Source organism: Aegilops tauschii, chromosome 2 (genome assembly GCF_002575655.3).
Source record: "Aegilops tauschii subsp. strangulata cultivar AL8/78 chromosome 2, Aet v6.0, whole genome shotgun sequence".
NCBI lineage: Eukaryota > Viridiplantae > Streptophyta > Magnoliopsida > Poales > Poaceae > Aegilops > Aegilops tauschii.
In genome coordinates, this window is record NC_053036.3 from 47253365 (window position 1) to 47266936 (window position 13572).

The 13572-nt window shown below is 53.7% G+C and overlaps 1 pseudogene; it reads right to left on the reverse strand.

Annotated features, from left to right (window-relative positions):
• Window positions 1–6280: 6280 nt before the first annotated feature.
• On the reverse strand, window positions 6281–7356 carry LOC141040714 (zinc finger BED domain-containing protein RICESLEEPER 2-like; annotated as a pseudogene).
• Window positions 7357–13572: the final 6216 nt, after the last annotated feature.

Below are 13572 nucleotides of genomic sequence, written 5' to 3' on the forward strand. Positions count from 1 at the left end.
ACCAGGAGGGACAAATCCATTGCAGCCTTCATCCAGGAGTTAAACCAGCACATTCGCCGCCAGGAGAACCAAATGTGCGCCAGCATGACAGATCTGAAAAAGGTGATGACCATGAACATGGAGCTTGAAGAGGAACTCAAGTCTACACGCAACGGATATGTGGAGGAAATTGTAGTGTTACTGGAGAAGAATGAAGACCTGAAGAAGAAGCTAGGAGTATTCATGGGAGACCCCGCGCCAGGAGATGACGACCATCCCGAGGACTACATCATCATCGACGACACTGACTCCGACCCCGACAGTAGTGATGATGATTACGAAGACGAAGCTGGAGCAGATATCATGGAGTCTTCCACCGATCAAAATTTCTAGTCGACCACCATATTATCAGTAGTATTCCCCCATGTATATAGTAGTAGGCCGAGTATTTTGTAACGGTAGTTAGATCGTTTGTATGCCCTTGTTTGAATTGAGTGGCATGATATGAATGTGTTTGTCTCATGTGCATATGGGTAGTGATTTTCTCTTTAGACCTCATTCTATTCTAAATCTCTCCCCTCTAAACCCATCAGATGCCTCCGAGATGTGAACCCGGATTTGTCTTCCCACCAGAGCTCACTCAGTTGATCCAACAGCAGAATGCCTTGATGCAAGTATTAGTCAAGAACTAAGGCAACAACAACAACAACAACAACAAAAACAACAACAACAACAACCCGCCGCCACCACCTCCAGTTGACAACTTAGCCCGTTTTCTTTGGTTGAATCAGCCGGTGTTTTCCAGTAGCACCGAGCCGATTGTTGCTGATGATTGGCTCTGCAGGATTGGAAGGGAGCTGACCACCACAGGTTGCACAGATGCTGAGAAGGTGCGTTTCACCGCACACCAACTGGATGGACCCGCAGCCTCATGGTGGGAGAATTACACAGCCACTTTTCCTATAGCCAATGTCACTTGGGATCAGTTTCAGCAAGCATTCCGCACTGCACATGTCTCAACTGGAGCTAGAGCATGAAAAAGTGTGAGTTTCGCACCTCATGCCAAGGAAAACGTACTTTGGGGCAGTATGTGGATGAGTTCAGCAAGTTAGCTCGTTATGCCCCAGATGATGTGGCCATAGATGCCGCGAAGCAGGAGAAGGTTGTGGAAGGGCTAAATGATGAGCTGGGTATGCAGTTGATGGTAGCTACATTTACTAATTACCAGGAGTTGGTAGACAGGGCTCTTATGATTGAAGGGAAGCAACAGCAAATAGAGAGCCGCAAGAGGAAGTATGGACAAGGGAAGTATAATTCTGGAGCTCGGTAGAAGCCTTGCTTTACCCCGAACTCGGGAGGATAGACCCATAACCATGGAGGCCACGCTCACAATGGAGGAAGTTCACATAACAACAGTGGTCCCAAGAATGGAAATGGGAATGGAGGAAGCAGCAACCAGAACCGTTCCAACCCAGCAACACCCGCTAAGAAGGATCTGAGTCATGTCACCTGTTACAAGTGCAGGAAGACTGGGCACTATGCCAATGATTGTTTTGAGTTGCAGAATGGCAATGGCAATGGAAGATCTGGGAAGAAGCCCAATCCCTTCACCAGAGGTCAGGTGAACCACATAAACGTGGAGGAGGTCGAAGATCAGCCTGATGCAGTGATTGGTATGTTTTTGGTTAAGTCATTTACCGCTCTTGTTCGTTTCGATACTGGTGCATCGCATTCATACATATCAAGCGGATTTGTGGATAGGTTTAAATTGCCAACCTTAGCCCTTAGGTCACCCGTGTTAGTAAGATCGCCAGGAGCGGAGTATATTGTCGGATATCGGGTTCCGGCAAAACCCTTAAGGTTCGAACTCTGGGGTGTGCACGAAGATCTTCTCCCTACCGATCCACGCCCTACAGCCTCACCGTGATTCTAAACTAGCACGATGAATAGCACAAGAGACACGAGGTTTATACTGGTTCGGGCAACCGTTGTGGTATAATACCCTACTCCAGTGTGTGGTGTGGTGGATTGCCTCTTGGGCTGATGATGAATAGTATAGAGGAAGAACAGCCTCGCGAGGGGTGTTCTTGTGCTTGGTGCTTGCTCTAATTGGGAGGGATTCGATCCCCGGACGCCTGATGATTCTCTCCCTCCTACAGGCCATGGTCCTATTTATAGAGGCCCTGGTCCTCTTCCCAAATATTGAGCAGGAAGGGAGCCAACAATGGCCATTTTGAAAGGGGACAACTAGTACAAGCTATCCTGACTAAAGGTGGTCTTCGGCTGCCAAAAGCACTGGCGATGACGCCGTCTTGGGCTCCATGGTGACCTCCGTCCTGCCGCTCTGCTGGTCCTGGTCTCGTTGCACCGATATGGAAACCTTTGCCTGATGCCTCGGTACTCCGCACCTGCGCTTACCCCGTTTGCACCAAAGAGGAAACGAGGACACTGCGCGGGCTGGCGCTCGCCTGGTCTCGATCGTCATGGCTTACGTCATGAGCACCTCGCGAGGTACCCCTTGCCTTGATCTTTCCACCTCCTCGCGAGCCTGCCTAGTGAGGCCGCCCCTGAGGAAGCCTTGTGTCGTCCGCCCCGCGAGGCTTGGCCCCTCGCGAGGGTCTTGAATGTTTGTTGGTGAAGACGGGCCGTACTGGGCTACTGCTCGAGCCACGCTGCAGGCCGCAGGCAGGCAAGTCTGGGGACCCCCGCTCCCAGAACGCCGACAGTAGCCCCCGGGCCCAAGGTGCGCTCAGACTTGGCTTAGCAGTGAAGCCAAAGGGCTAGTGCGGAGCGCCGCGGGCCCCCAAAAGACTGTGGCCTTGGTTGACGCGTGGCGACTTGACTAGACGTGGGCGTCTCCGCTTCCCCACGCTGCCTCGGCAACTGCCCGATTTTTCGAGTCCCTGCTGCATGCAAAAAGAGTCATCATTACCTGCGATCGTGGAGGCCGACGGTTGGCCTCCCTTGGGCTATAAATGTGGGGGGCGCAAGCCCCCACTGCACATCTCCCCTCTCCCCGCCTGCTTCTTCTTCCTCCTCGATCCAGTTGCTTGTCGTGTCCCATGGCGCCCGTGAAGAGGTTCTCGGTCGCGGAAAAGGGGAAGGCTCGCAAGGAAGGACCTGGCTCCCCTCCGCCCAAGCACGGCCGTGGTCGTCCCCGCAAGCACCCTGTGACTCCCGCAGCGGCTCCTCGTGGTCGCGGTGGTGGTCCTTCGCGCGGTCATGGCTGCGCCCCCCCCCCCCCCGCCACGCTTTCACCCGGCAGAGGTGCTGCCGGAGTTTGTCGTGTGGTTGGCAGATCTGGCCGGCAACTGGCTCCAGCTCCACTGCTTCCTTGCCGGCGAACTGCCGGCCGATGGCCCTGGAGTAATTGGAGGTTGCAACAATGCAGTGTGCAATTTCTTTGAGGATTGGAGGAGACGTGGGCTACGAGACGTGGCATCTACTGAGTTGCATAGTCTGGATCAGACTGCTGGTCCACGCGTCGGTATAAACGGGCAGGGTATGTGTATACCCATGGGTATAGGACGATACCCATGCCCTACCCACGAATTAACGGGTAGGGTATGGTTACTACCATGAGTATAAAAATGTGCCCATACCCTGCCCATACTGGGCGGGTACCCGCAGGTACCCGTACCATGGGTAAAATTGCCATCCTCACTTATGAGCCGTGCGTTGTTTTTATTTCGCATATTCTCCCTTTCCTGCATCAAGAGAGGGAGAGAAGTATGGAGCCCCGTCGGGGCGCGCAACAAACTATAATTCCCTAATTATCGCGCTCAATTTATCGTTCTTGTGCTGTGTGTTGATGCCATGGTTATGTGTTTGCGCGTAGGAACAACTTAGCTCGAGACGTTGCGGTAGTCTTCGCCTCGCGAGGTGCCCGCTTGAGGCCTCGCCGGGCGCCTTAAGAGCTGCAAAAAATCAGTTGGGGGAATCGTTTTCGAACCTTGACCGCGGGGGTTGTTGGCTATCGCCTGGCGCTTCGCATCGCGATGCCCGTGTGGCATGGACCAGGAGGGGTGCTCCCGTTGTGAAATCGAACGAGGGAGCCTCGCGAAAACAGGGAGAGAAAGGGCTCACGAGGGCGCCCGCGCAGCCCCCTCGCGAGGTTTGCGAGAGAGAGAGCGAGTCAGACAAAAACCGAGAACAGAGAACAGGGGCAGAAGACGGCAGACAACACTAGAAGCAAATCCAATAAAGATCCGGACAAGGAAGAGCAGGCCAACTGCGGAAAGAAAATGAAAAGCCGCGTCCGGCACCTAGTCTAGTCTTCGACGTCTTCTCACCAGCGCGGAGCTAAGTGCTGCCACTAGGCGTGGGCGGGAGCCCCCAACGCCCAAGGGCGGCACTCTGGAGACTCCGGGGCGTATACAGCCCCAACTCATTATTATGTGAGAGTGTCACGGGCGGCGAGCTTCACAGGCACTGGGCCTTCTTCACAGGCACGGGGCCTTTCTTCACAGGCACGGGGCCTTCTTCGCAGGCACGGGGCCTTTCTTCCCAGGCACGGGGCCTTCTTCACACGCATGGTGCCTTCTTCGCAGGCACGGGGCCTTCTTCGTAGGCACGGGGCCTTTCTTCACAGGCACGGTGCCTTCTTCGCAGGCACGGGGCATTTCTTCATAGGCACGAGGCCTTCTTCGCAGGCACGGGGCCTTCTTCACAGGCACAGGGCCTTCTTCGCAGGCACGGGGCCTTTCTTCACAGGCACGGGGCCTTCTTCACAGGCACGGGGCCTTTCTTCACAGGCACGGGGCCTTCTTCACAGGCACGGGGCCTTCTTCAAGGGTAGAACTTCCGGAGGTGCTGAATATTCCAAGCGTTCGGGATGGGAACCCCCTCCTGAGTCTCCAGGCGTGCGGCCCCAGGCCTGGAAACATGAACAACCTTGAACGGGCCCTCCCACATGGGCGAGAGCTTGTGCAGCCCTTCCCTGGAGAGCACCCGCCTGAGCACGAGGTCACCTACCTCAAGGGTCCTGGGGCGGATGTTGGGGCAGTGGTACCGCCACAACGCCTGCTGGTATCTTGCTGCAGCAGGGCCTCCTGGGTCGCGGTGGAGATCTCCGTCACCGAGAACGTGGCCCTGGCCCGAGGCTGGGAGAAGTTTGCCCGCGCGCGCGGCCTGGCCAGGCGCTGCACCCCCCACTTCAGATACGACGGTGACGCGACCCTCTACATGAGGTTGTTCGGAGAAGACGGCCGCCGTGTCTGGTGCTGCCCTGAAGATAATGACGGCAACGAAGTGCTCGCCCTTGGCGACGGTCGCGACGAGGGAGAAGGCGAACCCGCTCTCGGTGGTGACCGCAGCTCGTCGAGCCTCAGCGGCTCCTCCTCCGGTGACAGCTCCTCCAGCGGCGGCCGCGACCAGCCACCACGCCGCCGCGCCCGTTCGAAGGCGATGACGGGCCATCCCGTCGCCGCGCCCCGGTGAAGCGCGAGGCGGAGTCCGATTGAGCTCGGGAGGATGACGCAGATCCCTTCTTATGAGTAAGGATGGCAATGGGTAGGGTATGGGTAGGGTAGAGCAATACCATACCCATACCCGTGTAGTCAATGGGTAGAAAATTCTACCCATACCCGTACCCACAGGTATGAAACTTTACCCACACCCAAACCCGACGGGTACCCATACCCACTGGGTATCCAACGGGTAGATCAAATAGTATAAGTTATTCCTACTTTTACATTCATCCATAGCACATTTGGCAACAAAATATAATTATCTCAACTTAATAATAGATAGATCAATACATGAAAATTATCAAAATTATGAAATCACAATCTCATACGTATAAGTCAATGAGTGCAGACGTGTCACATGGCAAATGGAAAACTAATGAGAACAAAACATATGTTCACAAGCTCCAGGATACACTTCAGAAAATAACATCTGATAAGTAATAAATAAGAAACATTAGAAACATCCGGAGCGCCCATCAGCTAGCACAAATAGCAACTACGTCAGCTAGCAGCCAACATCTAGCACAAACAACAGCTACATGAGCAACCAGCCAGCACACGTAGCAACATCAGCTTCCAACCCAGCACAAACAACAGCCGTATCTTCACTCCTGGGTGATGATTGAAGTAGACTCATCCTTCACATGAACAAGATGACACGACATATAAGTAAATTATTCAGCTATAATCCAAAGATTTAAGAATAAAGCATTTAATTAATTTACCATCTCTTCTTCCTCATCCTCGAGAACACTCTGGAATGTAGCAAAGAGTGTAGAGTTCCAACCACCTGATGAAATAACCAACATTAGTATATAAATGTCAAGTTATTTTCAAAGTAAAAAAAATAAGTGCAAGTGAAAAAACTCATTACCTAACATATCTGCACGAGACCAAGCTTGCATGCACATAAGAGCTTCGGCCACATTAGGAGTAAGTCTACTACGATGTGCACTGAGCACTCTTCCACTAGTGCTGAACGCACATTCGGAAGCCACAGATGTTATGGGAATAGGCAATATATCACGAGCTAGTTTTTGCAAGGTAGGAAACCTCGAGCCGCTAACCTTCCACCAATTGATAATATCGAATTCTTGTGTTCTATTTTTAAGAAAACTAGCTTCTTCCAAATACAAGTCCAATTCTGTATGGATTGATGAAGAAGGGACCGTGGGGTGACTAGACAAATACATGTCATAGAGTTTCATGGCTTCATCTTCTTCTCCAACTGGCTCCGTAATAGAAGCATCATGTGTATCCTCACCTTCAACTTCATCTTTATATTGCTTCACCAACTCAATCAATAACTTCTTTACCTTCTCTATTTCGGTGGCTGCCGCATGCTCTCTTCCATAGAGGGGGCCATAAAGAGCATTGAGAATATGAAGTTTATACCTTGGATCAAGAACCGTTGCAATGGACATAAGACCATGGATATCTTTCCAATACTTCTCAAACTTATCCTTCATTTCCTCAAACATTTTTTGTATAAGCTCAATGTCACTCTTACCCCATTTCCGTATGGCTAAGCGAATGGTAATCACTTTAGGGAAAAAAAAAGATTTGTTCTGACATACTTGGTGCCTGAGAATAACTCGGTGATATCAAAGAAGAGCTTCAGCCTATCACATATTTCTTTTGCAAACTTCCAATCATCTTTGGTTGGGCAACACTTAAATTTCTTTTCCCGTGGCTTTAATTTTTCAAATATCTCCATGTACTGTAGTGCAATGCTAATCATGGTATAAGTTGAATTCCATCTAGTCCTACAATCAAGAGTTAACCTTTTGTTATACTCTATGTTCAAAGTTTTTGCCATCTTTTCAAACATCTCGTGCCTTTTAGGTGTGGCTGACCAAAATGCAACACTATCACGCAACCTCTCTATCCCTTGCACTAAGACACTCATTCCGATCAAAAGGCAACCTCCTCTCCTCTCCTCTCCCGGGACCGCGCCGCCCCCGCGCCCAGCCCTCTCCCCCACGCGCCTCTCCCTCCCCCTTCCTCTCTGCCGCCGTCGCCGGCGCCCGCTGCGGGCCTGGCCCGGGCGACGCCGGTGGCGGCGGCCCCCTGGCTTTTCCCCTCTCGGGTGTCCGCCGGCGCGGGACGGGGCGACCCCGGGCGGTGCTTCTAGGCGGCGGCGGTCCAGCGGGGTGGCGAGGGCTCCCGGCGCGAGCGGGGGCGGACTTCTGGACGGCGGCGTCGCCGTTGGCGGCAGGGTGACGCGGCGGCGCGGCCTGGCGGCACCCGCGCGGCCCAGATCTGGGCCCTTCGGGCCCCATCTGGGCCTGGGCGGGCCGGCGGCGGGGCGGGGTCTGCTTCGTGGCTTCCGGGAGGCAGGGGAGAGAGGATGAGCGGCAGGGTGCTGGCGGCGCCATCGCCGGCTTGCTGCAGTGTGGCGGCGGGGCTTAGCGGGCCCGTTTCGGGCCTGGCCGGGCCAGGGGTGGCCTGGCATGCCCTGCTGCCGCGTCTACCGCGACGGTGCCGGAGGTCCTGGCCTCCCGCACGACGGCGGTCGAGGTGGTTCCCTCCCGTTCGGCTTTGGTGCTGCTTCTCCCTCCGCGGGGCGCTTCTCCCCGGTCCTCTTGGCCTCGTGTTGCTGTTCGCAGTGAGGCGCCGTGGGTGACGACGCAACCGCGATGGCGCATGGTGGTGGGCGGCGGTCTGGCTGGTCGGCTCCGGTCCGTGGGGTGGTGGGGATTGGAGTACGGGAGAAATCCTTGCCGGTCTTCGGCCCTGATGCGGTGACACTTGCGGGTGCCACCATTCCTTCCTGGAGGGTGTCGGTGATATCCATCCCCCACCTCCCTCCGCGTGCCGGGGAAACCCTAGGACATGTCCGGGCAGCAGCGTCATCGGCGTCGCTTTCCTTCTTGGAGGTGCTGTTTTGTACGCGGTGGTCCGGAGCCTCGGGTTGTAGTGGTTTGTGTCTGGTGGGCGTAGCGGTGGCAGGTCATCCGCGCTCTGTCGAGCTGCCGTTGTTGGCATTTGCTTCTTCTTCTTTTTCTTTTGGGCTTGTTGTGCTGTTCGCCCCAGCGATCCTGTATCGGTGTTGGTTGCTTTGGAATACAAAGCGGGGGGAAACCCTTTTTCAGTAAGACACTCATTCCATCTTTCACAATTAAGTTTAATATGTGAGCGGCACAACGCATATGCATTAATTGACCATCCAACATGAGAGAGCTTGTATCCAACTTATCTGGCAATATAACCATAGCCTTGTTATTTGATGTGCAGTTGTCCAGAGTGACAGTGGAGATCTTCCGCTCAAGGTGCCACTCAACAAGACACTCATACAAGGCTTCACATATAACCTTAGCTGAATGTGGACATGGCACATAAGCAAACCTATTTAACACAATAAAATAGAAGAAGTCATGCGTTTTTTGCATAAGCATAGTATGGTAAATGACTAATTGATAATAATTACTATTGTGCTATGTACAGATTTTATAGCTCATAAAAAAGCTCTTTAGATTCCAAGTATCATCAATATAGTGAGCGGTAACAGCCATGTAACCTCTCTTTTGATAGCCTGCTGTCCACAAATCCGTAGTGACAGCCACTCGGTGTTTAAATGTTGCAAAAAATTCACCATCTTCTCCCTTTGGGCAGAATGCATAGCCACAATATCATTCCTAATAGTATTTCTGCACACCATCTTAAACAACGGCTGTAGAGAAGAACAAAATCTACGAAAACCACTATGTTCCACGATAGATAAAGGATACTCATGTTCACATATCATCAACCCAAGATCTCTCCTAGCCTTCTCTTGGTCAGAAATGACATTTTCTAAATTCACTTTGCCACCTTCGGCTTTTGTCAGCCTAAATTTTTGTTGCTTTGGGCCTATGGGTGCATGCCTAGCAGGACAATATTCCAAATGCAAACGCAAGTGATTTGTGCCAGCACTTGGTCCTGCAGTAAATTTTTTGTAACAATAATTGCACTCGGCTTTCAATTGTCCATTTTCTATTTTCTCTTCCATCTCATCCCATACTGCCGATGTTCGCTTTCTCTTACCACCAGTTCTGTTGGATGTAACTTGAGATGTTGGAGTAGCACCTTCAGATGTCAGGGTAGCCTGAAATATTGGTGTAGCATGTTGCGACGAAGGATCAACTAAGTTTCCATTGCCCGCACCAGGCAGAGCTGAACCTTCTGCTCCTTCATTAGAAGCCATCGATCTATACATGATAGATAACAAATAAGTTTCTTAAGTGCAAAAAAGAGAGATGATAGTGCCATTATCATAATGCATAAACAGAGTCTGTCCAATATAAAAAATGACAGCAGCCTGATTGATTCTTCCTTACAATCAATCGCATCTCTAATAAGCAAATATAGTTGCTAACCAATCATGCATGAAGTGATACAACTACTGAGCTGAATCAAATACTAATCGATTAGAACGAAAACTAGTACTGAAAGTAATCGTCTCGGCGGGTAGATGTATTCCAAACTAGTACTGTACGCAGACGTATTCCAAACTGAAACTGCTAGTACTCACGGAACAAGAGGAAAGGGGGGTAAATAAACCTTGGATCTGCCTGCTTGTTGTCGCGGTGGTAATCCGGCCCTGGCCGCGCGCTCGTCGCCGCCGTGCCCACAGCTTGCGGTGCTCCTACTCACCGCCCAACTGAACGAACATTGGAGATGCTGGGAGTTGGCAGCGGGCCAGCGGTGTGATGAGCTTCGAGAGGGATAAGAGCGGAATGAACGAGAGGAAGAGAAGCGACCGATGGCAAGGGTTCATCGCTGGGATTTAATCTCCTTAATTTTAGGATTGGGGAGACGAGGGCATTACGGGAGTAATTGGAGGTCGCAACAATGCAGTGTGCAATTTCTTTGAGGATTGGAGGAGACGTGGGCTACGAGACGTGGCATCTACTGAGTTGCATAGTCTGGATCAGACTGCTGGTCCACGCGTCGGTATAAACGGGCAGGGTATGTGTATACCCATGGGTATAGGACGATACCCATGCCCTACCCACGAATTAACGGGTAGGGTATGGTTACTACCATGAGTATAAAAATGTGCCCATACCCTGCCCATACTGGGCGGGTACCCGTACCATGGGTAAAATTGCCATCCTCACTTATGAGCCGTGCGCTGTTTTTATTTCGCATATTCTCCCTTTCCTGCATCAAGAGAGGGAGAGAAGTATGGAGCCCCGTGGGGGCGCGCAACAAACTATAATTCCCTAATTATCGCGCTCAATTTATCGTTCTTGTGCTGTGTGTTGATGCCATGGTTATGTGTTTGCGCGTAGGAACAACTTAGCTCGGGACGTTGCGGTAGTCTTCGCCTCGCGAGGTGCCCGCTTGAGGCCTCGCCGGGCGCCTTAAGAGCTGCAAAAAATCAGTTGGGGGAATCGTTTTCGAACCTTGACCGCGGGGGTTGTTGGCTATCGCCTGGCGCTTCGCATCGCGATGCCCGTGTGGCATGGACCAGGAGGGGTGCTCCCGTTGTGAAATCGAACGAGGGAGCCTCGCGAAAACAGGGAGAGAAAGGGCTCACGAGGGCGCCCGCGCAGCCCCCTCGCGAGGTTTGCGAGAGAGAGAGCGAGTCAGACAAAAACCGAGAACAGAGAACAGGGGCAGAAGACGGCAGACAACACTAGAAGCAAATCCAATAAAGATCCGGACAAGGAAGAGCAGGCCAACTGCGGAAAGCAAATGAAAAGCCGCGTCCGGCACCTAGTCTAGTCTTCGACGTCTTCTCACCAGCGCGGAGCTAAGTGCTGCCACTAGGCGTGGGCGGGAGCCCCCAACGCCCAAGGGCGGCACTCTGGAGACTCCGGGGCGTATACAACCCCAACTCATTATTATGTGAGAGTCTCACGGGCGGCGAGCTTCACAGGCACTGGGCCTTCTTCACAGGCACGGGGCCTTTCTTCACAGGCACGGGGCCTTCTTCGCAGGCACGGGGCCTTTCTTCCCAGGCACGGGGCCTTCTTCACACGCATGGGGCCTTCTTCGCAGGCACGGGGCCTTCTTCGTAGGCACGGGGCATTTCTTCATAGGCACGGGGCCTTCTTCACAGGCACGAGGCCTTCTTCGCAGGCACGGGGCCTTCTTCACAGGCACAGGGCCTTCTTCGCAGGCACGGGGCCTTTCTTCACAGGCACGGGGCCTTCTTCAAGGGTAGAACTTCCGGAGGTGCTGAATATTCCAAGCGTTCGGGATGGGAACCCCCTCCTGAGTCTCCAGGCGTGCGGCCCCAGGCCTGGAAACATGAACAACCTTGAACGGGCCCACCCACATGGGCGAGAGCTTGTGCAGCCCTTCCCTGGAGAGCACCCGCCTGAGCACGAGGTCACCTACCTCAAGGGTCCTGGGGCGGATGTTGGGGCAGTGGTACCGCCGCAACGCCTGCTGGTATCTTGCTGCTCGCAGCGCGGCTTCTCGACGGTGTTCCTCCCCTAGCACAAGCTCCATCCCCCGCATGGCGTCCTGCTGCGCTTCGTCAAACGCCAAGACCCGCGCGGAGCGAGGCCTGACCTCGTGAGGTAGGACCGCCTCTGCTCCGTAGACGAGGAAGAACGGGGTCTCGCCAGTCGACTTGGTGGCGGTGGTGCGAATGGACCACAGCACGGACTGGAGCTCGTGGTACCAGCCCCTGCCACAGGCCTCCAACTTCTTCTTGAATGTCCTGGTTTTGAGGCCTTTCAGGACCTCCGCGTTGGCGCGTTCGGCCTGGCCGTTACTCCGGGGGTGTGCCACCGAAGCGTAGCATATCTGCGTTCCAAGGTTAGCACAATATGTTTTGAAGAGATTGCTGGTGCACTGCGAACCGTTGTCTGTGATGATGCGACTTGGGACCCCGAATCGGCTCAGGAGGCCCTTGATGAACTTGACTGCGGAGCCAGCTGGGATGGTGCGGACGGCTTCCACCTCCACCCACTTGGTGAACTTGTCGATGGCGACGTAGAGGTAGCGGTAGCCCCCAAGCGCTCGAGGAAACGAGCCTAAGATATCCAGCCCCCAGACCGCGAACGGCCACGAGAGTGGGATGGTATGCAGTCCCTGAGCTGGCTGATGGATTTGCTTGGCATGGAATTGGCAGGCTTCGCAAGCCTTCACAAGCTCGATTGCGTCATTGAGTGCCGTGGGCCAATAGAACCCGCTGCGAAATGCTTTGCCGACGAGGGTCCGTGATGATGAATGGTGCCCGCAGTCTCCACCGTGTATGTCGGCCAGCAGCTCCTTCCCGTGTTCCCTAGAGATGTAATGCAGGGAGACATCATTTGGCCGCTCCGGTAGAGCTCTCCGTCTTGGATACAGTAGGCCGTGGCCTGCCGGGCCACGCGTTCCGCGTCTTCCTCTTTCTCTGGTAGGGTCCCTTGCATTAGGTAATCCTTGAATTCCGTAGTCTAGCATCCCTCTTGAGGCTCCTACGCCAGGAGCAAGCGGGCTCCCGAGGTTGGGCCACAGGCCGGGCCCCCTATGGCAGGCGGTTGGGGGAGTTCTTCCCGAGGTTGCGCTATTCTTGATAGCGATGGTGCTGCCCAGGGCTTGAAGAGTCGTTCCTCGAAGACGCCAGGCTGCTGAGGCAGTCGCCTGGATGCCCTCCCGGCGATGTCATCAGCCTCTTGGTTGGTGACGCGGGGCACATGCTGCAACTCCAGCCCCCAAAATTTCTTTTCCATCCTGCGTACCTCCGCAAGATATGACTCCATGTGCTCATCCTTCAACTCGTATACCTTGTTGGAGAAGTTCACGAGGAGCTGTGAGTCACCCTTGACGATGAGGCGCTTCACTCCCAGTGCTGCTGCAACTTTTAACCCCGCTATGATGCCCTCGTATTCTGCTATGTTGTTGAAGACCTTCTCGCCATGTTGGAAATAGAGCTGCACGGCGTAATAGAGCTGGTCCTGAGTGGGGGATACAAGCACTGCGCCAGCCCCCATGCCATGTCGCGAAAATGCTCCATCGAAGTACATGACCCAGCCGTCTGGTGCCTCGCTTCCTGGGGATAGTGACCGATCTTCACCCGCTTCGAGCCCTGGCGCCTCTGTCCATTCTGCCACAAAATTTGCAAGTGCGGCTCCCTTGACGACCCTGGTTGTGCTGAATTCCAACTGAAATGCTTGCAGCTCAATGTTCCATTCGGCGACCC